At 39.5% G+C, this 23,399-nt stretch overlaps 1 long non-coding RNA gene across 1 annotated transcript in view; it reads right to left on the bottom strand.

The window, feature by feature from the left end:
* The window catches only part of LOC113460109 (uncharacterized), a 74,991-nt gene extending 54,950 nt beyond the window's left edge, over positions 1-20,041 (bottom strand). Inside the window, exons 1-6 of the long non-coding RNA XR_012578075.1 lie at positions 17,868-20,041; positions 13,814-13,924; positions 11,010-13,111; positions 9,696-9,831; positions 4,944-5,079; positions 1,492-4,306 (exon numbers count right to left, since the gene is read on the bottom strand). This is a non-coding gene — a long non-coding RNA (uncharacterized LOC113460109). The remainder of the gene's footprint in view (positions 1-1,491; positions 4,307-4,943; positions 5,080-9,695; positions 9,832-11,009; positions 13,112-13,813; positions 13,925-17,867) is intronic.
* Positions 20,042-23,399: the final 3,358 nt, after the last annotated feature.

The following is a 23,399-nucleotide window of genomic DNA, read 5'->3' as shown; positions in this document are numbered from 1 at the left end:
CACCTTTTCTTAGCATGTTGCTTCCCTTCTGCAGAATGTGACACTTGTTCTATAATCAGATGAGAAAGAGAATAAAGAAATTACATCCACCTGAAAATTCTGGAGGACTTTGAGTTACCTGATTATGCTTAGAATTACCTATCTGATTACTAGCCAAGGAAAGAATTTAACCAAATACAATATTGGAATAGGTTCAATACTGCTGAATTTAGGAAACCCATTTTCACTGTTTGTGCACCATGAGTGAAAAATTTGCCATTGTTACTGAAGGAAACCAATATCTCTTGGGTAGCATGTGAAGTAGACATCTGCAGCTGCCACTTGTCTGTACACAGACTGTGGAGAGCAAATGAATAAATTGCTCACAAAATGCTTTTATTTTTCTCAGTGTGGCTGCAGTCTGTAATTATTTGGAGATCTAATGTCAGCAACGCTTAGCCTATGACATGCTTGAAAATTGTGTTTAGAGAATTAATATTGCTGTTTGTAGTCGGTCACCTTGGGATATATTTCAGCTCTTCCCTTTCTTGATGATACATTTCATTATATTTAAGTAAATTCCTGGAAGAGGCAGACTGAAGCAAAGGCAATTAAGGGAAGTCAGGTTAACAAATTAAAAAGTTAAGGGGTCTGGATTTTTCTTTTGAAAAACTGTTTTTTTTCTGAGCAACTCTAAATAACTCTGGCCAGATAATTTGGATTAGGTTAAGAAAGTTAGCTACAATCCCTGATGGCCAGACTTTCTCTCACTGCAGGGATATGTGGCTGTGTCACCTGGAATTCAGCCTACCTCAAAGATTTCTGGTTCAGCTGATGTGCTGGAGCTATCACAAGAATAACATCTCCTTGCTGAACCTTTGGAAGAGTGTTTCAGTGCAGATTTTCTTGGTTCAGAGAAGGACTTTCTCTCTTGATATGACTTTTTCATTGGCAGACATCGCCTGCACAGAGGTGACAGGAAACAGCAAGGGCAAGGGGATGTGCAGGAAGAGACAGGGAATTTCTTAAAACAGATGCCCCCAAATCTTGTTTAGATATTCAAGGACAAGATTCAATTTGTTATCAGCAGCCCATCCAGGTAGTTCTGACTGGGAAGAAGTGTGTAATGGATGGGGAAGAAGTGTGTAATGCATAGACAGAAAGAAAGAGGAAAAAACCAATGAAGATGGATCAATGATCAACCCAGGGTGAAGAAGAAAGAATTTTTGTATTGGGATTGTCAAAGATCTGTTTGATCTAGAGTTTTCTATAATTATTCTATAGAGCAAAATATTACACAAGTCCCATTATTGGAGATATTGAATTGCTATATGGAATGCTGAATTTATATATGGAGATAGGTAATGGGGCAATTGGGACAGCAAGGAACTGGGTCATTCAGAATCACAGAATCATTTAGGTTGGAAAAGACCTCTAAGACCATGGAGCCAAACCATTAACTCATGACTGTCATGTTCACCATTAAACCTTGACCCTAAACATCATGCCTACCTCCAGGGATGCTGATTCCATCACTTCCCTTGTCAGCCTGTTCCAGTGCCTGACCCCCTTTCCAGTGAAGAATTTTTTTCCAATATCATGACTCATTTCTACTTGGAGTGTTACCTAGGAAAGAGAGAGGGAGTCAGGGAAGGGAGAGAAAAGAGCCTTCTGACAAATTTAATTGGAAAACCAGAAATCTATTACTTTCACTTTCACCTGAAATGGATTTGGTATAGTATGAAACTGATTTCAGCTTACAATCTAAAAGTCTATTTCTCAAACTTTTCTGCAAATAAAATTTCACTCACATGAATACAAACCTTTGTGAAGGGATGAACATAGAAATCAATAAAACATGGCCAGCTGTTTCCCTTTCAAAATAATTCCAGCTATTTGTGATTTATTTTTCCTATTATTTTGCCAAACCTGAAGTTGAACCTAAAGCCTAACTTCCACAGCCTTTAGGGGAAAACACAAAGATTTCTCTTCCAGATAGTCTAAAGCACTGTTCTGTAAAAAAGGAAAGGTTTTATAATTTAGTTTGTTGAGCTCCATTATCCCTTAGACTCCAAATATTTCACATTCATTAAAAGACATAACATTTAAAAGCCACCTTAATTTTGCCTCTAAATATTCAAGGGGCAGAGTGAACAGAAAGCTTTTTATATTTTTCATGGAACAGTACTTAAAATCTTCTATGCCAGGCTTAGGTAGTTCTCATTGTGAAAATTTGCCACTGGGCACTGCCCTTAAAACCACAGCTCTTAATGGTGGTGATAAAGTGAGAGACAAAAGCCACTTTTCCTTTGTCTTTAGTTTTCACAGGATAATGGATACAGTGCAATCGTTGTGAAAACCAGAGATGCAAAGCATAGTCTGATCCTGAAAGTCATTTCAGTGCTGGAAATGGATGATTTTTGGAATAATGCCCGGTGAACTGCATCTTTCAGAAAGCCAAGAGACTGTCCTATTAAATCTAAAAGGTTGGTTTGGCTGGTGTACAATAGATACTAAACTCAAAGAACAAGAGTCAGACTGACTTACCCGAGACATTTATCTGCTGCAATGATGGCCCACCTTTCACTCTGCTCTGCTGAACTACCACACTCCTCATCAAACCTTTATGGCCACAGAGGTGTATGGGTGACATGAGCCAAGAGTCAAGTGTCAGCCCAGGGAAACTAAGGCACATGGCAGAGTTATGATCACTTATTTTTCCCCATTTAGGAGTAAAAGGGGCACATAGTGTTTAAACACTTGACAGCAATATCCTTTGCAGTCCAGGACTGACTTTTATGCTGTGTGACCCAATCCTTTCTCTGGGGTGAAGTTTCCTACTCTGTTATCCATGGTGATTTATAGGGAAGAAGGCAGCACATGATCCAAATTTCACCATAACCCCAGATATACTTCCATAAAGAAAGGAGTTTCTATGAAGTACCTATTTCTGTGAAATAGCTATTTTTGAGCATTTGCACAGCACTGAGCCCATTAGCAGAAACCCCATCAAGAATGCTGTTTCACTGCATCCTTATGACTAAGTCTAGAGCACTCCCCTCCCTGGCCCTCCTCTTTCTGCAAAAAGAGAATCTGGCATGAGGGACAAGAGCCACATAGAGCTGAGCTGGTGGCAGAAATCTCAGGCTGCTCTGGGAGTGTGCTCAAAGTTTGTATTAAACAGAAATTATTTGACTTGGTTGTTTCCTGTCCTACATTACAGAGTCATGTAATTCCCTCTCCTTGGCTGCCATCTCACAGAGATAACAGCTGCAGAGCCATGTGCTGCCCTTGCTTGCAGTCAGCACAGAACGCTGTCATCCGATTTCACAGATACTGGAGGTGCCACCGACCATCTCCATCCTCATTTTCCTCCAGGCTCAGGCTGGAAATGAGAATGAAACTGAAAGAGGAAATTAGCCCCTCGGTCACAAGTACGAGCATGTGAAGGGGATCAGTGCAACAGGCTTATTTCTGTTCTTCCTCATAAACAGAAAGAAAAGTAATGTCAGATTCCTAAAGCTTGTTCTCAGTTTTAATGAGCACAAGGGAATAACACTGAAAAGACTTGTATGTTAGAGGCTGCAATACATCAGGCTGTCAAAAACACTGGAATACCACATACTCTAATCTTTGTTCACTCACCATTGCACAGTCAGTACAATTATCTTGTTGCAGCAAATTGGGGAAAAAAAGTATTAAGAGTAAATTAGTGTTTAAAAGCTATGAAATCTGCATTGCAGGTTGTCCCATTTCCTAAAGAGAGAAATATTATGAAAGCATTAAATAAGGATGTGAATTTTTAAGAAGCCTATTTCTCCTTTCAACAGCGCTGCAAATACTTCTGGTGCACAGCCATGGCATAATCTGTAATAGTATCAGTGACAAGGAAAAAAATTAAAACTGGATGAGACCTGTAATTTTAGAACCAATACATAACAGCAAACAAATCTGATGGAAAATGCCATGAATAGTAATTGCCTGTTTGCAAAAGATATGAAGGTCAGGAAAAACACTGGGTGAAATTCAAAATATGGGAATACACACTGGGAGAAAATAAAAAATTTCAATTCATGCAGATACCTTTCTCAGTCCGTGATAAATTTCCTTTGCATCTTTAAAACTCTAAATGTACTCTTCACTAAGAGTAATTAATGGTAAATAATTTGAAAAGCCTTTTCTCTCTTCAGGTCCCTGCTGCTTATGACACTTCCAGACTGTCAGGATGAATACATCAACCCGTACCTGCTCACAGAAGCTCAAGAGCCACATGCAGTGCTTGGATGCTCCATCACCAAGATTTCTATACCACATCAGAGATACAAATCTAAAGGGACATGGACAAACACAAATATAAATGAGTGAGGCCCTATTTGGTTTTGCCATTATTATCAATAAGAGGAAAGTAAGAAGAAAATATTAGAAAAGCTAGCTGAGATTACGTATTTCAAAAATTTCCTAAAATAGTAGAATGTGAAAAAATAAATGTCTTCTGTCAATGATGGAACATTATTTTGGAAACTGTCAGGTGTGATTGTCTGAAGTCCTAAAAATAATTAAGTTCGCAGTTTCACAATTTGGCTCTTAGGGAGTGTTGCAATACATAATGATTAGTACAGTCTAAAATGGTAGTTCACTCAAAATATTTAATTACATAAAGGTAGTAGAAGAATAGAATAAACTCAGTAGTCCAGAGTTAATATCTAAGGTGAGTTTTGGATTTTGTTTTCATTTTGGTCCTGAAGGACTTGGCAGTGAGCAATGGATGCTGATCTGCTGATGATTCTCCATGGCTGGAGCCTGATGCAGCTGTGGAATAGGTGAAACCTCTGCTGTGATCCAGTCAATACCTCCAAACATCTCAGTCTCCACTGTTGCTTTGCTTTAGAGTGTGGTTCTACTTTTAGTTAGTCCAGTAGACTGCCAGAGAATCTGCACTAACTGATTCCATTGTAAAAACTCACCTTCTGATAACCCTAAAATCTTCATCTGTCTTGCAGCTGAAACAGCATTATCTTTTCGCCTTGATTCCAATTGTTGCTTCCCAGCTAGACGGGCAAGTTTATGTGGATAAGTTATGCACAGAGAGGCACTTCTCTCCTGTGGTAATGGAAGCCATAAAAGACTTGAACTCATTTGCTTCTGTAATTAAATCATCCATCCCAAGAGAATCAAGGAAAAGCTAAAAATGGAGACTTTTCAAATTAAAAAAAAATTAGGCAGTAAATAAATGTTTAAAACCCACCCAGCCTAAATTAGTTTTCCTTTAATAGACTGAGTTTCTTGCTCCTAAACAGAAACAACAACAAATCTGATCACCACAACAAACAACAAACTGAAAGCTGAAGTTACTCCCTTAGTAATGGTTTATTCTGACTTGGAATACGAAGCTCAGACATTTAAAAACTGATTAGAATGGATTTTTTAAATTATTATTGATTGGTTGTCTTTAGCCTTATGGAAGCCCACAAAGAGATGAATGATAATTAGCCATTTTGCCATTATAGTGGTTGGTACATAATTCACATGGGTAGAAATTTAGCAAGTGTTTGTTGTGGCTCCTGTCCTTTTGAAGAGGTCTAAAAGACAGGAACCACAACAAACACTTGCTAAATTTCTACCCACGCGAATTATGTACCAATCACTATAATGACAAAATAGCTAATTTTTGGGGCTTTTGTTAATTCACTCTGGTACTCTCACACACTTGAAAATATATTTTCTATTTAGATAAGGCCGCCTTTTTTTTATATCTGTGCCATGCAGATTAAGGAAGACCTTTGATTATATTGGTGAGCCCTGCACAAGGGGCTGCTTCCAGCATCAATGCTTAATTGATTTTATAGACACAAACAACCAAGCCCTTGAAAACCAAATTCATACTGAAGTGGCTGAGCCTTTTCTGTTCATCCCTCTAACTCCAGCATTCAGTTCCAGCTAAGAAAGATCACATTCTTCAAGAAGAATTTTTTCCCCACACTTTTTTTTCGTGATTAGCTATAGAATTCAGCAAAGTGCCTGATGTACCACATTAAGAAGGATGCTAAGCGGTTTACAAATCTCAGTAATTAATGACTATTTTTATCACAGAGAATATAGGAGACTTTCTTATATCTATCTGAAACTCAATATAAGCCTCTATAAGCCTCCAGGCTGCATAATTGGTGCAATAGAGCTGAAAATGAGATGGAGGATATAATACAGCTCAAGTAATCCTGCCTTTAGCTGAAATGGAAGAGTGGAGGCTCTGAGCATCCAGAATGTTGTTTCCACTAAGATTTAAAGCCAGCCAGCTGTCGGCTGCTGCAGTGAAAATTGTTGTGTTATTTACTTTCTTTAGTATACTCCAAATATTTAAAGAGACACAACCATATTTGCTGGCAATATTTTTATCTTTAACAACTTAAGCAATGTATGCAATCACATTTTTCCTTGTTAGGGGTCAAATGGATGCATATCCTTCATAAAAGTTTCAATTCAAGCAGTCTGGAAATTACCTCAGGTCAAAACATCCTGGAAACGATGCAATTGGTTTTTCCTTCTCTATGCAATAGCTGTGAGAAATAAAATCTTTTTTAAATCATAATGGGTTTATAAAGGGCTCTGAGAACAGGAGGGAACATTGAAAAGGTTTATATAGTGGTGACATTTTAAGATTGAAAGAGAGTGCTTGTTACACAGAGACCTGATGACATCTGTTACTGTTTAGCACATTTACCTCAGATCTAAACCAGAAAAAAGTATAAAAAAGTGAAATAAAAACTACATCAATCTCACCTTTTCTTTTCTTTACAGTTTACATTGAATAGAAGATTTGAATGAACTGATGAAAATACTGACAAAATCTTTAGGATAATTCATTTTAATTTTTTTGTAACTTATTAGCAAATAATAAACAGAGTATAGCGTATCTCACTCTTCTGTGTGAGCACTGGGAAAATTTCTCCAGTGTTGTGTCTGAAATACAGTCAGACTAGGGTTTTGGGGTTTTTTTCTCTCTCTAGGGAAATCTTGGTTAACTTTAAAGTTATAACAGTCTATAACCTATGGTTTGGGGTAAGGACTATCTCTGTTTTTAATTGCGTGCAAGGAGCCTGGCAGAGCAGAGTCCAGGGGCAATGCTGTAAAACAATCATTAAATACCATTAAGCCTATGGCAAGGGAGAAGGAATCACTTATAATCATTGTACATCTTTCCTCCCAGATTCACCCTCAGCCTGGGGTCTAGCTCATGGTCTGCTGGAAATGACATCTTTGGATTACACCAGAAAAACCTCATCAATGTTTCTGCCATTTCCACAGTCCTTCTGCATTTGTCCTTGTGACAGATTCATCGCCCCGTTCTGCTCCATCATCTGCATGGCTGAAATGAGAGAACACCAATTCTCTGTCTCAGGGACACATTCTGGATTTTGACACTGCTGGACTGAAAACAATGTGGAGCCAGAGGACCTTGTCATTACTGTTTAATAATCAACAATACTCAGGAGCTCTTGTGTGACGGTGTTCACTGGGGTCTTATGCTTAGGGAAGAGATGAGGATCTGACTCCATGTTTCAGAAGACTTGATTTATTATTTTATGATATATATTGCATTAAAACTATACTAAAAGAATAGAAAAAAAGGTTTCATCAGAAGGCTAGCTAAGCTAAGAATAGAAAAGAAAAGAATGATAAAGGCAGCCATCTCGGACTTTCTCTGAGCCAGCTGGGCTGTGACTGGCCATTAATTAGAAACAACAAACATGAGCCAATCACAGATCCACCTTTTGCATTCCACAGCAGCAGATAATCATTGTTTACATTTTGTTCCTGAGGCCTCCCAGCTTCTGAGGAGAAAAAAATCCTAAGGAAAGGATTTTTCATGAAAAGATGTCTGCAACACTCTTGAGCCTCACAAGTCCTACTCAGAACATGCAGCCACCTCAGAAGGGGAGGCAATCTCTGTTCCACCCAAATGGGCTGTGTAAATAATGTCCTGTGTAGACAAATGTCCTGTGGGAGCTGCCCTTGTGCTGCAAACCATCCTCCACCATCACTGACCCCACTGAACCTCTGTCCCTGGATAACACGGTGGGGCTGTGACCAGCGACTGCAGGGAGAAGTTTCAAGGCCTGGTGGCACCTGATCAGTCTCTGTCACCTCCTTGCAAGAGAATGCACACATCCCTCAGTGCTCCTAACCCAGGCATGGATGGGGTAGTAAAAACTAATTTACCCCAGAGACCATGAAATTCTGTATTTTCTACTTTGGCCCAGGCAAAACATTACTTCTCTCATTAAGAGATAAGTACTTAGTTTCAAAAGTGCAAAAATGAGGCATCCTGACTTTTATGGATGGACAGAATCTAAGTTTCCTTCCTCTCACAACACAGTTTGGACCTCAGAAGGAAATCTCTGCCCTGTATTCATCTCTTCTGAGTACTGCATCTTTAATGTACTATTTTGCCTTTATGCATTTTGCTGCCAAAGACTTGCTAGGTATCATTCTAAGAGATCATGTAGAAGGCATTGCTAAAAACTGGTTTATCACACTTACATTAAGGTGGTGTAATCAAATATGATTTGGTATTCACTGTGGAGAAATGCTTCTTTTTTATGTTAAATTTTTAAAGTTTTAACAGCATCAAATTTGAACTGTTCTTTTCCTAACCAGGGTGAACTAGGAGAGAAGGGGAGTACATTAAACTGGAGACATGAACCTCACATTATTTTCTTTGGTTCACAAAGCCCATTTCACCATATGAGCATTCACTCCAGGAATTTAAGACCACTCTTTCTGAGAGGCAGCTCCACTATCAAGAGACAGGCTTATGAGCTACAGAACATTTTGATGATGGTTCTGGAGCTATACATGACCAAGGCGACAGTGATTTGATTGAATAGAATGCAATATTGCCACAAAAAAAACCTTCAATAAAAAAAAGTGAGGAAGCAGGACTGAACATTCACTCTCTAATATAAAAAGTTCCAGAGCTGTCCTTATGAGGACCATGTTCTCTATTCATGTCTTGAAATAACTAATCAAAGTTTTGATTTTACTGTTCAGATCTCCTCTATTTTGTTCTATAGGTCTTCACGTTTCAAATTTGTATATTCAAATACACTCCTTAACTTTCCACTATCACCTCTTTCTTTGGACTTCTCATCAACATTATCTTCTTGGTATCACACAATTCATTTTTCTATTTCCTTCTCAATATTCTCCCTTTAATTCCTCACCATATTGACCTATTTTCAGGAACAGTTTCTCATAGTGTGAGAAGTTGAATCAAGTGTATACATTAGAATTAAGTTCTGAAAAGCAATCTACAGAGGAAAGAGACACAAAAACCTTTACCAGTCACACTCTCCATCCCCTGCAATATACCCCACGAGGACAATACTGCTGTCTGGATATGTACACTCAGAGCTACTGCTTTTTGCCACAAACCTTTGTCATCATTCTTCCTTTCTTTTCTATTCTTAGCTAACCTTCTAATGAAACCTTTTCTTCTATTCTTTTAGTATAGTTTTAATGTAATATACATCATAAAATAATAAATCAAGCCTTCTGAAACATGGAGTCAGATCCTCGTCTCTTCCCTCATCCAAGAACCCCTGTGAACACGGTCACAAGCCAGTTGTAGCATTCACATTCTTTGAAAAAATCCCTTCGCCCAGGATTTTTCTCCTGGGAAGCTGAGAAGCCTCAGAGAAAAGGAAAACAATTCTTACCTCATTTGCTTCTCCTGTGTTGTGCTCACACGTGGAATGTGTTTGGAGATTGTTTACCCACAGGTGATTTTTTCACTGGATTCTGGTGTGAGTTGTTTGACTCTTTGGCCAGTTGGGGCCAAGCTGTGTCGGGACTCTGGAAAGAGTCAGGAGTTTTCATTATTACCTTTTTAACAGTCTCTTAGTATCCTTTGTGTATTCTTTAGTATAGTTTAGTATAGTATTCTTTAATATATATAATATAGTATCATAAAGTACTAAATTAGCCTTCTGAGAACACGGAGTCAGATTTATGATTTCTGCCTTCATGGGGACATTTCTCAGCAAATGCAATAGCCAGTGGTGCCACACACAGCAGGGACAGCACAGAACCTGGTAGGGAGCTAATGAGAACTGCCAAGGAAGCAGGGAACCTTTGCTTCAGTGAGACTGCAGCCCACAAGCCAAGGGATGGAAAAATGGAAGAGTGTTGGGATGTTTCTGCTGTTTCTTATGTCAGTTATTTACCCATTTTTACAAGCCTGGCACCATATTTGTGTGAATAGATATAAATAAAGGGGTGTGTGCATCTCCACAGGAGACTGGATGTGAGCATTGCCAGGGGTGGAAGATCTGGGGCCAGCTCTGCATTGTAAATAGCCATTTAAACTCAGGTCCTGCTGTTAAGGAAACTTCCCAGTGTGACTGGGAAGTTTCCACCAGCCACACTCCCAGTGTCACAGACTGTCACTGCTGGGACTGTCACCCTTTCACTGGAGTGGCTCCAGTGACCTGACAGGTCCCTACCTGACTCCCTGCACACCCACTCACAATCAGACCAGGCTTCCTCACGGACTCAATCCCAGGATTTCCATAGCAGAGCCTCAAATATCTCATTACACAGAGCAGTAACACACAAACAGCCTGAGCTGGTTCCTCCAAGGGGGGGACCCTGAGCAAAGGAACCCCTGGGCTCTCATCCCCTCACAGTCCATGCACACCAAAGTCTCTCTCCTTTTCCCCAGCCATCAGTTCCTGCCATGTCTCAGTGTCCCTGCCCTGTCAGTGCCACTGCTCCCCGTGCCCTTTGCTGTGCACAGGGTGGCAGCTCACAGCCTCCTGTCTCAGGTTCTCATCCAGATCTCAACCTGCAGATTCACCCCGAGCTCCCTGCACAGAATGTGTTCCTCAACACTGCCATCACATTGCCATGGCAATATCACCCCTGGGCCATCCCTACAGCCCACCACACTGCTCTGGAAGGATATCCCAGACATCTAGCCTGAGTTCTGATCCTGCCCAGTGCATCACATAGTAACACGGCGCTGCACTTACCCACAGCAATTCAGGCATTGAGGTGCTGCTTTGATTTTTGTGGTTTTGCTCAAGAAGAACGTTTCTGTGTAGCCTGGACTGGACATGGTCACAAGTACTTTGGAATCTGCAGTTTTGGACACAGGGAGACAGAGCTTTGATCAGGGAGAGGGATGAATTGGGTAGCAGGTAGTGAGTGATCCTCTCATGGAAGAAGAGCATGGAGATCTCGCCTCCTCTCCCAGCAAGTGCCGTGAGGAATCTGGTCACAGGAATCTGGTCACACTCAGCCTGGCTGCTGAGAAGCAGGCCTAGATACTGTCTGCACACTGACAGAAAAAAAGTAAACTGCAAAAAGTAAACAGCCAGTATTTATTTGTGTAATTAAAGGAGACTAAAACACGATAGAAATATCTAATCACCACAAGAAATCCCGTAACCAATTTCCAACATGATTAAACTCACATTGTTGCAAAATAAAGCAATCTAATCAACAGCCTGTGTTCTAATTACATCTACCTGATCTCAAAATATTTCTCAGCTTGTTTATATCCCCAAGCCCTTTTATCTTGACGTACTGTAAAATCAGGTAATGTGTTTTTCTTTCCGCGGCAGGTACAGCAGTGCGAGCACAGGGAGGTTCAGAGACCACTGCCACGAAGCGATGATTGAAAATCTCAGGAAAGGGGGAGAGGGAAATGAGAGTGCTCAAGGGGAAGAAATAGGCCTACTCCTGGAAAGGGAAGGAAAACACACAGTATACAAATGAGGATAAAACAGACTAACAGGGAGAGGAGAAAATATAGAGTGCAGGAAAAGAAAGCAGAGCAGAGAGATGAAGGCAGGGCAGAGGCACCTAGAAGTAGGATGGAGGTGGTGGAGAGTATTCAAGACTCCCTTAAATTGCCAATAATCACGTTTCAAAAGCTCGCATTTCTATCTCCTTCTCATATTGTACTACTTTATTCATTTAAGCATTTCCTCAAACCTGATTTTTGCTCTTGTAGCCATAGAGTTCAAACAGTAAATGATGGCTGGTCAAGGAGGAGATGGGTGCACGAGAGGTGATATAAGCACATAGCTGAATAGTTAATATTCTAACTTACCTCCAAAAGATAGGGAAGGACAGGGACTTTGGGGAGTGAAATAATTATATCTTCCTGTTTCACTATACAGCAAAGTGAATTACAAGGTTTACACCATAACATTGGCTCCCGGATGCTAAAAAACATGTAGAATTAACAAGCATGGTGTGTCTGTGGGAAAGGCAACATGCTTCAAATTAGAAGGACTAAAAACTGAACCAGCAGACTAAGCACACAAATGATGAAGGGGGAAAAAGAAATGCAAACTTTCAAGGTTTTATTTTCTATTATAAATTCCCACATAAGCCAAACTACTTAAAAAACTACTTTCCCCACACACATACATATTTTACCTCCAGTGTTAGGATTTAAATCAAGTTTGCCACCTGGAGTGCTGAAAATCAAAAGGACCTGTAGCACACAGGCAGAGTCCCAATTAGAAAGACTCCAGACAAAATGCTGCACAGTGCTGCCCCTCATTTCTCAGACAACAGGAACTTACCCCAGGTAAGAAAAAGATAAGTCACTTTCAATCAGTGTGACAACAGCAAGACTATTTGGACAGGGGGAAAGACAGGGGAGATAACTTGCAACTGAAAAATGAGCAATATGCAGCACCTATAGTGGAGGCAAACATTACCACATTTTTTAACATTCATGAAGATTTCAGATCCTTGCTGCAAAACCCTTGCTCCCGTGTTTCCTTGTTTCTTTATGCAATCAGAAGAATATAATAATTCAGAAGAATAATGCAGAAGATACAATAATTCATTGTTTAACATCCATGGAATACATTTCACTGCATGAAAGCTTTTTACTCCTCATCTATTTCATTTTAGATCTCTGAGATTTAATGCTTTTCCCATTGTTAGTCACTATTAATGGCAAGAACTCTCCTTTATTGAGCTCAATATCTGAGAGAGTGGTCTGTCCTCACTGAAAAGCAGCAGGGTTCTGAAATTTTGGCAGGCTTCCTCTGAAGCACATCTAGAGGCTCTTCAGTGCAAATAGGTATTCAAAGAGGCAGCAGCTGGAAAACTAAAGAGAGGGAAAAAAAAGTTAATTTTGACAATGGCCTCCATTCCTAAATTAAAAAGGAGAAAAGAAAAGAGGAAGAAATAGAAACCAAACAACAGCTTTGTGAGCTGTTACCAGGAAATGTCATGGATGCAGCCTCAGAAGAGAGGAAAATCTTGGCTCAGATTTTCACATTTACTTTGTACAAGACAAGGCCATGCAGGAAGGTTAAACCAACTTTTTTAATGGACTAATTTGCTTTGTTTAGAAACCACTGTGACACATACAGTCTCACAGGAGATTTTTCCCAATGTCTAAAGGGCTTTGGGTGCCTGATTCAAGGGCAAAGCCAAGAAGGGCTTGCAGAAAAAATTGTTGTGGGAGAACACCAGCAGATCAGACTAAGATATTCTCCTCAACAAATAAGAAGGAGAAAGAAAATTTGAGCAAAACAAGAAATGTGACCAAAAAAAAATTTAAAAAAAAAATTGCCTGGGTTAAAAAATAAACAAGCCACAGCTTTAGAAGAAGGCTACCAATTCCCAGGAGTCCTTACAAAAACTGCAGCACAGGTTTGGTTTTCATTCAAGTATACCAGTGGCTATATCACAAAACAGAGGCATTCAGATCACCTTCCTATTGGGGCCGGCTTGATTATAGGCAAAAACCTAATTTTGGCTGCACAGAACTCAGCATCTAATAATTTCTCTCTTTTTTCCTCACCTCTTCTCCTCTGGCTGCAGTGTTTATATTTCTTCAAGTGCTCAAATCTCATTTGTTTGTGTATATCCCTCCTAAAAAGGTCTCTGAGCTTCTAGGTCTTTCCTGTTTCTCCTAACACAGAGAGACAGAGAAACAGGACAATTACAAACTTCCAATTATGCAAAAAGTTGATGTGGTTGCTGATGATTTATACGTTGTTTGATCTTTTATAGGTCATCTTAAAAGTTAGCATTTAAATTATTTGAGAAATTCTGACTCTTAAATTGGCTGTTTCAATAACTTTATTGCTGCTGACTCCCTCGAGTGCTTGTGCTCCCAGTTTCCTGATTTTAATTATTAATCCACCACCACATGTTGTGTTTCTCTGTAGCAGCAGAGAGGTTAATATTCATAACCAGTTTTTTAGGTTATTTTTACAGGTAGGTGAGGAGCAGTGCAGGGGAAGATGGAGGAGGGAATGGAGTTTTAATTACTTGTTAATATTGCTATGGAGGTTGTGGAGCTGATGGCAGCTCTGCTCCTTGCCTGGCTCTTTATGTGCACATCCACAATTCCACCCAAGGCTGAACATCACTCCCTGTCTCTCTGAAATTGCCTCTGTGCCAGCTGCTTCAGGAGCCTCTGACCAGCAGCTTGTGCAATACTGATCTGCTGAGCTAAAAATTGAAGGGAAATATTAAAGAATCATTCATAAAAAAAAGAAAGCCTGTACACACATGGAATCTCATCTCAACTTATGCTGCATTAAAATACAAATAACACAGACTGGGTTCTTTCTCTGGTTGGGAGGGACCAAATCCAATTTCCATGCTGAGAAAGCACAGAGCCTGCTGGAGACCTGAGCTTCTCTCTGCCTTATTCTTTACTGTCTCAGACTGATTTTTCTCCTAACAAAATCTGGACTTAAATAACCAGCACAATTTATTCCCTTCTGCCTGAGTCTCCAGAAAGTGGAAAGGCTTTTTCTTTTTTTTACCTCTACAAAGACACACTGAAAAATCTTCCTTTATATCAGCAAGGATTTCCATCACAGGCTCGACTGTACATTTATTATCAGAATGTAATATTTGGTCCTTTCTCCATAATGGGTGAACGCAACTACATCATTTATAGTGAAGCCAAAGCGAGAAAGAAAAGAGGAAATGAAGAAAATCCTTCCATGGGCAATCTTCACTCCATTTTTTTTCCTCAGAAAAAGGTAAAATCAGTTCACAATTAGGCATATCTGAAACTTAAATCAAAGCTCAGATTTGCCCAAGACAGATCTCTCTACATGTCCCTGCATAACCTCCCTGTATCCACATGGGGAGGTTCCTGCTGGGACTACTTGCTTTCATTTTACCCTAAAAATAAAGTTGAAAGTGGACCAAATTGGTACCTTCCTGTCTTTTAAACATGAAAAGGAAATTGAGACACACACTTTTGTGCCATTTGAAGTTCTCAGCCTGTTCAAAATAAGACCAGAGGCCACTTGCTTCCATTTCCCAGTCTCCCTCCTCCTTCTGCCCTCAGAAATGAACCACCAGGAGCTACAGGGTATAAAGTCAAGTCTTGCTCAGAATATTAAGATGAGAAAACTGCAATCTGAAAGGTAACCCAGCAGGTATTTATGGAAGACAGAGTAGGATAACACATTACACTATTAATTTTCCCCATCTTACCAAGAGGTTCGGGATCATCTTTTTTAATAAGGAAGCCCTGGATCACCAACATTACTCAATTCAAATTCAAAAATTAATGTTTACTTGGCACTCCTGCTGTATCTGCTCATGCAAAACGCATTCCAAAGCCCATTTGCCCAGGTTCTAAGGGAGTGATGTGACTGCAGCCCTGTCACGTACATGAAACGCCAATTGCCATCCTGACAAGAAACTCACACATTTAAATGATGCACAATTGATGGAAAGGAAAAAGAAAGGATGTGAATATGTTTTTTGTTACCTTGTAGGATTGCTACAGAATTCCTTTCTACTGAATGAATCTCAGGGACACTATAATTGCCATCCCTTTTTTATATTTTTTTATTTTCAAGCAAAATTTCTTTGCTTTCAGAATAATAAAACTTTGTTTCACTGCCTGTTAAGACACAGGCAGCCGGAGAAAGAAAAATTATTGTTCATGTTTTCAACAGTTTCACTCACCTATATTCACAAGAGGACATTTACCTATTATTCTCTACTGTAAGGATGATGCAAATATTTATTATGCAGCACCATTTGAAAAGTCTTTTTTATGTTCTACATCAAAAAGATGAAGTGGATGAAAACTGAAAGTCTCACTGCATAGACAGGAGATAAAACCTCGAACCTGCAAACCGCACTCTGTTTTAAATTGCTTTTTTCAAATCAGAAAAATGATGAAACTAAGCTCAGCTTATTCCCTGCCACCAGTCAAAACATGCATACTTGCTTGCCCATGGCTTCATGCAGAAAGCTGAATTTGACTAAGATTGAATTTTTTATGAATTTTAACTATAGTTCATAAAGCTAAGACAAAATACACACAGAGACACTACAGTGATGCTTCTCTGAAAACATTAAAGTGTTCTTTCTGCACTGTCAAAGCCCTCTAGATGGCATTCTTTAGCAAACTTTGGTGATTGCACACATTTTGGCCTCAGTGCAGTTTACAGTGTTTTCACTAATGTTTTTAAATTAATCCACTGTAATGACTGTCAGTTTAATGAGTTATTAAAAGATATTCATGCTTTTGTAGTGCAAAGTGTAACAAAAATAGAATAAATAACATTTCGCTCATTGCAAAAGTTCCTAGAGTAAAATATATTTCTCTGTCTGAAGTCTGCAAATCCATTGCAGGCTTTGGAGAAAAGAAAAGCAACAGTATTTGCAAGCAATTAAATATTTTCTGGAACAGGACACATGCCTGCAAAGATTATAGCAACCCATCTTCCTCCTGAAGTAAGTCTTTATAAATGAGAACTTCACTGAGTTTGAATAAGTTTCTCCGGTAGGGATTCTCTGAATGGTTTTACAAGCAGAACAACTTGCAAACAAAAGGAAAACCTGCTGCTAGGACCCCTGCTTAGCCTTACATCAGAATGCTGCATTAATTTGTAGCAGGCCCACAAATGTCAGTCTCATTAGATGAGCAAACTCAGATTCCTGAATAAGTCAGGCTCTCTGTTACTGCTCCATGGAGCCCAAGAGGTTTGCAGAAGGAGATCCCAGCAGTGAGGCAAAGCGCCTGGAAAAGGGCAAGTCAGAGAGATTCTGACTGTCACTGCCACCACACAGGGTGGCAAACTCCAACATCAGTGCACACACAACACATAAACACACATATATGGACTGGGACTCTTCTGTGCCAATTCAGCACCCAAACAAAGGGATTTCAGAGTTCCTGACCCACACAGAGCTACTGTCACAGACAACTTTTATGAAAAATCCTTTCCTTAGGATTTTTCCTCCTGAGAAGCTGAGAGGCCTCAGGAACAAAGTGTAAACAATGATTATCTGCTGCTGTGGAATGCAACAGGTGCATCTGTGATTGGCCAATGTTGGATGTTTGTAATTAATGGCCAACCACAGTGAGCTGGCTTGGACACACAGAGTCTGAGCCACAAGCCTTTGTTATCATTCTTTCCTACTCCATTCTTAGCTAGCCTTCTGATGAAATCTTTTCTTCTATTCTTTTAGTATAGTTTTAATGCAATATATATCATAAAACAATAAATCAAGCCTTCTGAATCATGGAGCCAGATCCTCATCTCTTCCCCAATCTGAAAACCCCTGTGAACACCGTCATAGAGCTACCTGATCATAATCTGGGACATGCCTCCAACTTTACATGCTTTGCTAAAGAACGTAAATGTTTGAAGCAGACTTGAAAACCCAACCCCTACACCCTAATCTTTACTTAGTTGTTTGATTAAGTAAATAGGTGTTTCATTTAGTTTTTAAACCCCCAAATTAAGCCATGTATTCCCTCTTGCCTGTATTCTCCCAGATGGATGCTACCTCATGCCTTATGCAGAATACCACAGGAAAAAAGAAATGAACAAATGCTATGTAAAAGAAGAGCAAGGCAAAAATACCCCGGGGTTATTTCAAACTCCAGCAGTTTTTTGCAGGTGTTCTGGGCTTCAACAGCACAGTGAGACTTTTCCATTCATGTTCTGCCTGCTTCCTGGAAAACAACACTGATGTGAATATCCAAGCTAAAGAAAACAAACCCCAATGTATATTTCAAAGGGAGAACTGGCTTTATATCCTATGGATTATTATATAGCTGTGCTCACAAACTGTGCCTAGGCATCTGAGGCATGTTGAACTATTCAAGCATAAACAGAGCCAAGAATATTTATAGTTCTATTCTGTCATAGTGGATGTTGCAATTGGACAAATAATAGGGCCCAAGGTGACATACTATAATATTAATAGAGGGGCAGAGTGAGAAATTACCAAACTGAAGTGCTCAGAAATCTACAACCTACAGCAAGAACACCCAATGTCATAAGAAAGTCATTCCAGACTAAGAGCACATGGATTCAGGTTCCTTTTAATCATTTTGTCTAGTTGTGTACTCTGTTTTATGATGGTTTAATTGTAGCTGTACTTCAAATGTGGTGCACTGATGGGGGACAGCAGGGGAGCATTAGGCGTAAAATTTAACTGCAAAGCTCAATGCAATCCTAATTATGGTGCTGCTATGACACCTCCATAATTACTCATTCTTATCCACTGGCTCCACTAAAATAATTCACAAGACAGAAAAGCAAGCTGAGAATGCCAGCATTGTCACTGCAGTCCAGCACTACACAGGACTAAAACATGGTGATGCTTGGCTTTGCGACACCCACATCCTTCCACAAAATTTACAGAAGGCCTATTTTAAGCTCTGAGTTCCTATATAATTCAAAGATCATCTAAACTAGCTAGAAGGAAATGTGGAAGAGAGAAGTGCTTAAAATTTCATCCTTCTCAGGCTGTGTGATCTATGTTAGCTGTTTTTATTCAGTCAGGATCCACAGCCCTGCAGGACTGGGGAACCTTTTTAACAAAGGCAGGCAACTTGCACTTTCCTTTTTAAAAAAAACACTAGAAATAGAAGTGGAAGTCGTGCTGCTATTTTTTTTTTTTTTCATAACAACCAAGGAGCAGAGCATTTTATTCATGGACAAAATAAATAAGCATCACCATGCCTTTGTCCCTCTCTAGACCAGGCATGCAGTGACAGGGCTGGCATTCTCAGCTTGCTCCTTGTCATGTGAAACACTCAGCAGAGATGGTGGATGGGGAAGAGTGATGATAAATGTGTCATAGCAGTGCAGTAATTAGGATTGCACTGGATATGGGAAGCATGGATCAATCTTCAGTCCTCTCTTTGCCCGGGGAGTGCCCTTATCACAGGGCTGAGGAGACAATCCTAAAATCCTTCACATTTTTTTTCAAATGCTGGCCAATCTAGCCTCCAGCTTCACAATTAGGAAACTCTCATGGGGAAGGACAAGTAAGGGTCTGCTTTCCTCAGGTAGGGAATCAATTAAGACTTTGACCTTCACATCATAATACAGGGATATGTATCAGGTCTGGGGAACCTTCTCTGTGATCACTCTTCCTCCAGATACCTTTATCATGTGATGGAAGCTAAATCAAGCCTGGAGAAATAAAGACTTGTTCATGAACATAGAAATCTTGGCTACACTAAAAAAAAAAACAAAACAACAAAGAATTCTAGCCACCTTGAGTACTCCACTAAAATAATATAGGTACATATTCACAGCCCTTCCAGCATCAGGACAGTTATTCTGTGCTCTGCACTCCTGTTCTTGTGTCTCATTTTACCTGGCTTATTGTTTTACAGTGTATGTCTCAAAAGATCATCTCTCAAAAGACTTGGAGGAGCTACAGAACTCCTGATAACCTCTAGCACACACTCTGGGGTGTGAAAAAGGGCAGCAGCCTCTTCTATCACACAAAGGTTAAAGAGCACTTGTTTTGGCTGTGCAGAAAAGGTCAAGGGCAATTACCAAAACTCTCATTGCTCTATTTCAGGTCTTTCTGTCCTCCAATTTTAGAGCAGCTTAGGTAGGGTACAAAATCATTTATTGGATCGTGACGCAAGAGATCTTTAAATTTTAACAACAGAGATACAGATTTCCTTTAGTGCTGGCAACTCCAAGCCATACAGAAAGTTCAAGTACTTGGTTTGAAATAAAAATCTTTAACAACTTTTGAAACAGTGAAAGAAACCACACAATTTTGAGGGTGTTTTTTGCCTTTTGAAAAGACTGTGGAATTGAAACAAAAAAAAGGCAAAAAAACACATAAAACACCCAAAACATACCTCAAACCAGATTCTGCAACACCACATAACTGTGAATTTGAAATGAGACACCACTTATTGCAAGAACATGAAATAAACAGTGAGTTTGCAGCACTGTCCCTGCTCAGCTCATTCATTTACTGAGTGCAAGGTTGGTTGATAGGTACTGACAGCAAAGGTTAGATCAACTTCCCAATCTGCTGCAGGGTGCTTAAAGGATTAGCACCAAGGGACTTAATAATATTGGAAGTACCTGATTCTCTCTGCTATTCTAGGTTATTGCAGGGAGCTGCTTCCTTCTGCCTACAAACAGTAAAATATCTAATCAAAGGTAAAATCAGGTGCACTTTTCATTTCCTCATTATTTCCTGGCTGATTCCTGAAAATTGTGACCCATTTCACATAATCAAACTTTTAAACCAATCTGGACTCAGAAGGCACAACCACAAATCCATATATATCCAACAAAACCAGAATGTTGACCGCAAAAATTGACTGGTTTTTTTATAGTAATCATATTTAAAATAACAAAAAAAAAATATTCGTAACCCAAATTTTTTGCTTAAAAACAATCTAGATTCACGCTTCATATATATATATATATGCACATAAATATACATACATATATATATATATATATATGTGCATGCCACTGCTGTTCCCTGAAGAGTTTTTTAAACATGATTTAAAACTATAATGTACAGGGTATGTGACAGCTGGTCAAACAGACTTTCATAGCAGCACAAAAGTGGAGGTTTATTCAGAGTGTACCTGATCTCAGCTGAATTTACAGGTCTAAGATAGACTAGAGGTCTAAAACCCCAGTGAGAGAAATCCTTCTCCATCCCATTTGCTGCTCCATCCCACAATATGAAAAATGACATCAGATTTCCACTAATTACAGAGAACAAGTAAAAATGAAATATCACGGAATGCAAACCTAGAAAATATTCTAGCTTCAAATTCGCCTTGCTTCTTCTAAAAATCTAAAATCTAGTTATTGCATCATCCTGTAAATTGCATATTTACAGCTCTCCTGATTCAAAATGTGGAGAAATTCCAAGCTAACTAAATATTCTTTACTATCCAAAACAAAATTCCTGATCTGAAGCCAACCACAGAATGCAGAAAACCAAAAAGGATCTTGCTGAAGGAGCTGTGGAAAATTGACATGAGAAAGGCTAAAGAAAACACAGGCCCAAAAGTCTTCTGCAGCAGTGAAACATGAATATTTCAAAAGCAAAGAAACCACTAAGAAAGATTTCATAAATATGAATCTAAAATGGAAAAATCCTTGAAAATGCATTTTATTCATCAAGTTTTCCCCTCCTGTAACAGTCTGTGGAATATCAGACCTAACTTTTGGGGGAATATCAGGCTAACTTAGTGCTTATCCCTTATCCAGTCCTTCCTGACAGGCTTACAAGTGACCACACCTGTAACAAAGAGGATTGCAAGGGAGAAGTTATAGATTCATATAAACATCTTCAGGTAAACACAACACAAAGAGAAGAGGAATTTAAAAGATGGGAAAGTTTTTTTTTTATCTACAAAATGAGCAACATCCACATTTCATGTAAAATTTTCTATTAGTGGTTCAGAGGTAAAAGGTAAAGTCACATAAGAAAACTCCTAAATCTGAGTTGTTTTGTCAATATAGAAGAGAAACATGTCTAAATATTCCTTTAAGAATAAAAGCTTCCTTCCTAATGTTAAAATGTTCATCTGTATAGGAAGATGGATAATCATAGTTGCATCCTCTGCTATTTATTCAAGAAAGAAAATTAGGTGCACCACATGTAGGTAATTTTTTTCTCCTCTGTAGGAACAAACCATCCTTCTCACCCTTTAACAATCCATCACAACTTTTTTTGCCATCAGCCCACACCACCAGCTGAGGGGATTTTGCTAATTAACTACAAGTTGCAAGGTTCAGAATTCAGCCATCAGTTTGTTTTTTCTTCTCCTAAATAATAACATAATCAGAACATTAAAATGCTCCTGTTGGCTTTATCTTACATTCTTATGTAAAACAGTTATTTAAGAACCAGAGTAAATATTGAGAGCATTAACAAGTGAAGCTAATGGATGATAGAGGCCCCATGAAGCTAAAAGTGAAAGCCAAAATGCTCCAGCAAACGAGGCCATTAGATTTTCCACCCACCACGCTGCCAATAAGGCAAATACAATGATTTCATTTATCCAAATAACTGCTGCTAGTCACAGATAATGGCAGCTTAAGCTACTCAGTGTGCAGCAGGCCACTTGGAGAAACAAACCACAAACAAAGCCCACTGCAGAAGAATAAAACAACAGTGCAGTTGTGTGTCTGGGCCCTGGCAGAGAGTGCCCATTATTCCTGGTTAGCAGAAGGAGCACACAGGTGAAGAGATACCTGCCTGGATAAACAAATGCTCATAACACAACTCACACGCTGAAAAACTGGCCCACAGACCAAACCTGCACAACCTTGAGTATAAGTAGCCTCTTTCTTTCATTTTTTTTTCTCCTTTTTCATGCCTGCATGTACCAGATAAAGTCACAGGAGTCCCAGCCAGCGGCTAGAACAAATGAGCTGGTTCAAAGGGCTGTTGTGAGGAGCTCTCTCACCGTACACAAAGTGCCATTTCTCCTTTGCCTGCTCAGTGCCATCTCTAATCCAAAGCAATTGCCCTGAGGTGCCAGACACATACAGAATGAGACAGCCAGCAACAGCAAGGAGCATCAATCTGCCTCCTCCAGATACTAAATGCTGCTGGACCGAAAGCTCCTGCTTTATTCTGCCTGTGTCCCACCAATTCCAGAAGAACTCATAATAATCTCAGCTGCTGCTCCTCAAATCACCACAGTAATTCTGTAATGAATGTGTCACTAAGGAGAGAAAAATCATCTAGATTTACTCAGCAAAGAAAATAAAAAGGGGGCTTTAATTACAAACACGATGTTTTATTTTCAGGCAGTTCACAGTTAATTTTTTCACTCTGCCGCTGCAGAGAAGATGTTTCAGCTGATCAGCAGGCAGACCTTGAGCCACATAGTTTACAGTGCAGAACTCCAGTGTAAATGGAAGTAGCTGCTGATTTACACTCTGCAGCTGAGGGCAGTAACTTTCTCAGCCAAACTATGCAAGCTCTCCATGCCCATGTAGAAACCCAGGGGATGGAGTGAAAAAAGTGTGGAGATAAATGTTTCTATATAAATGTTTGCCAGAAGATGGTGGAACCCATTTCATGCTCTGAAGTGAGCAAAATAATGGAAAAACTAGCAAGTGAACTGGGTGTTGGTTTCTCAGGCTGCTTGT

Source organism: Zonotrichia albicollis, chromosome 2 (assembly GCF_047830755.1).
Source record: "Zonotrichia albicollis isolate bZonAlb1 chromosome 2, bZonAlb1.hap1, whole genome shotgun sequence".
NCBI classification, from domain to species: domain Eukaryota; kingdom Metazoa; phylum Chordata; class Aves; order Passeriformes; family Passerellidae; genus Zonotrichia; species Zonotrichia albicollis.
The sequence above is the reverse complement of the archived record's forward strand: the minus strand, read 5'-3'. Positions and strand labels throughout refer to the sequence as shown.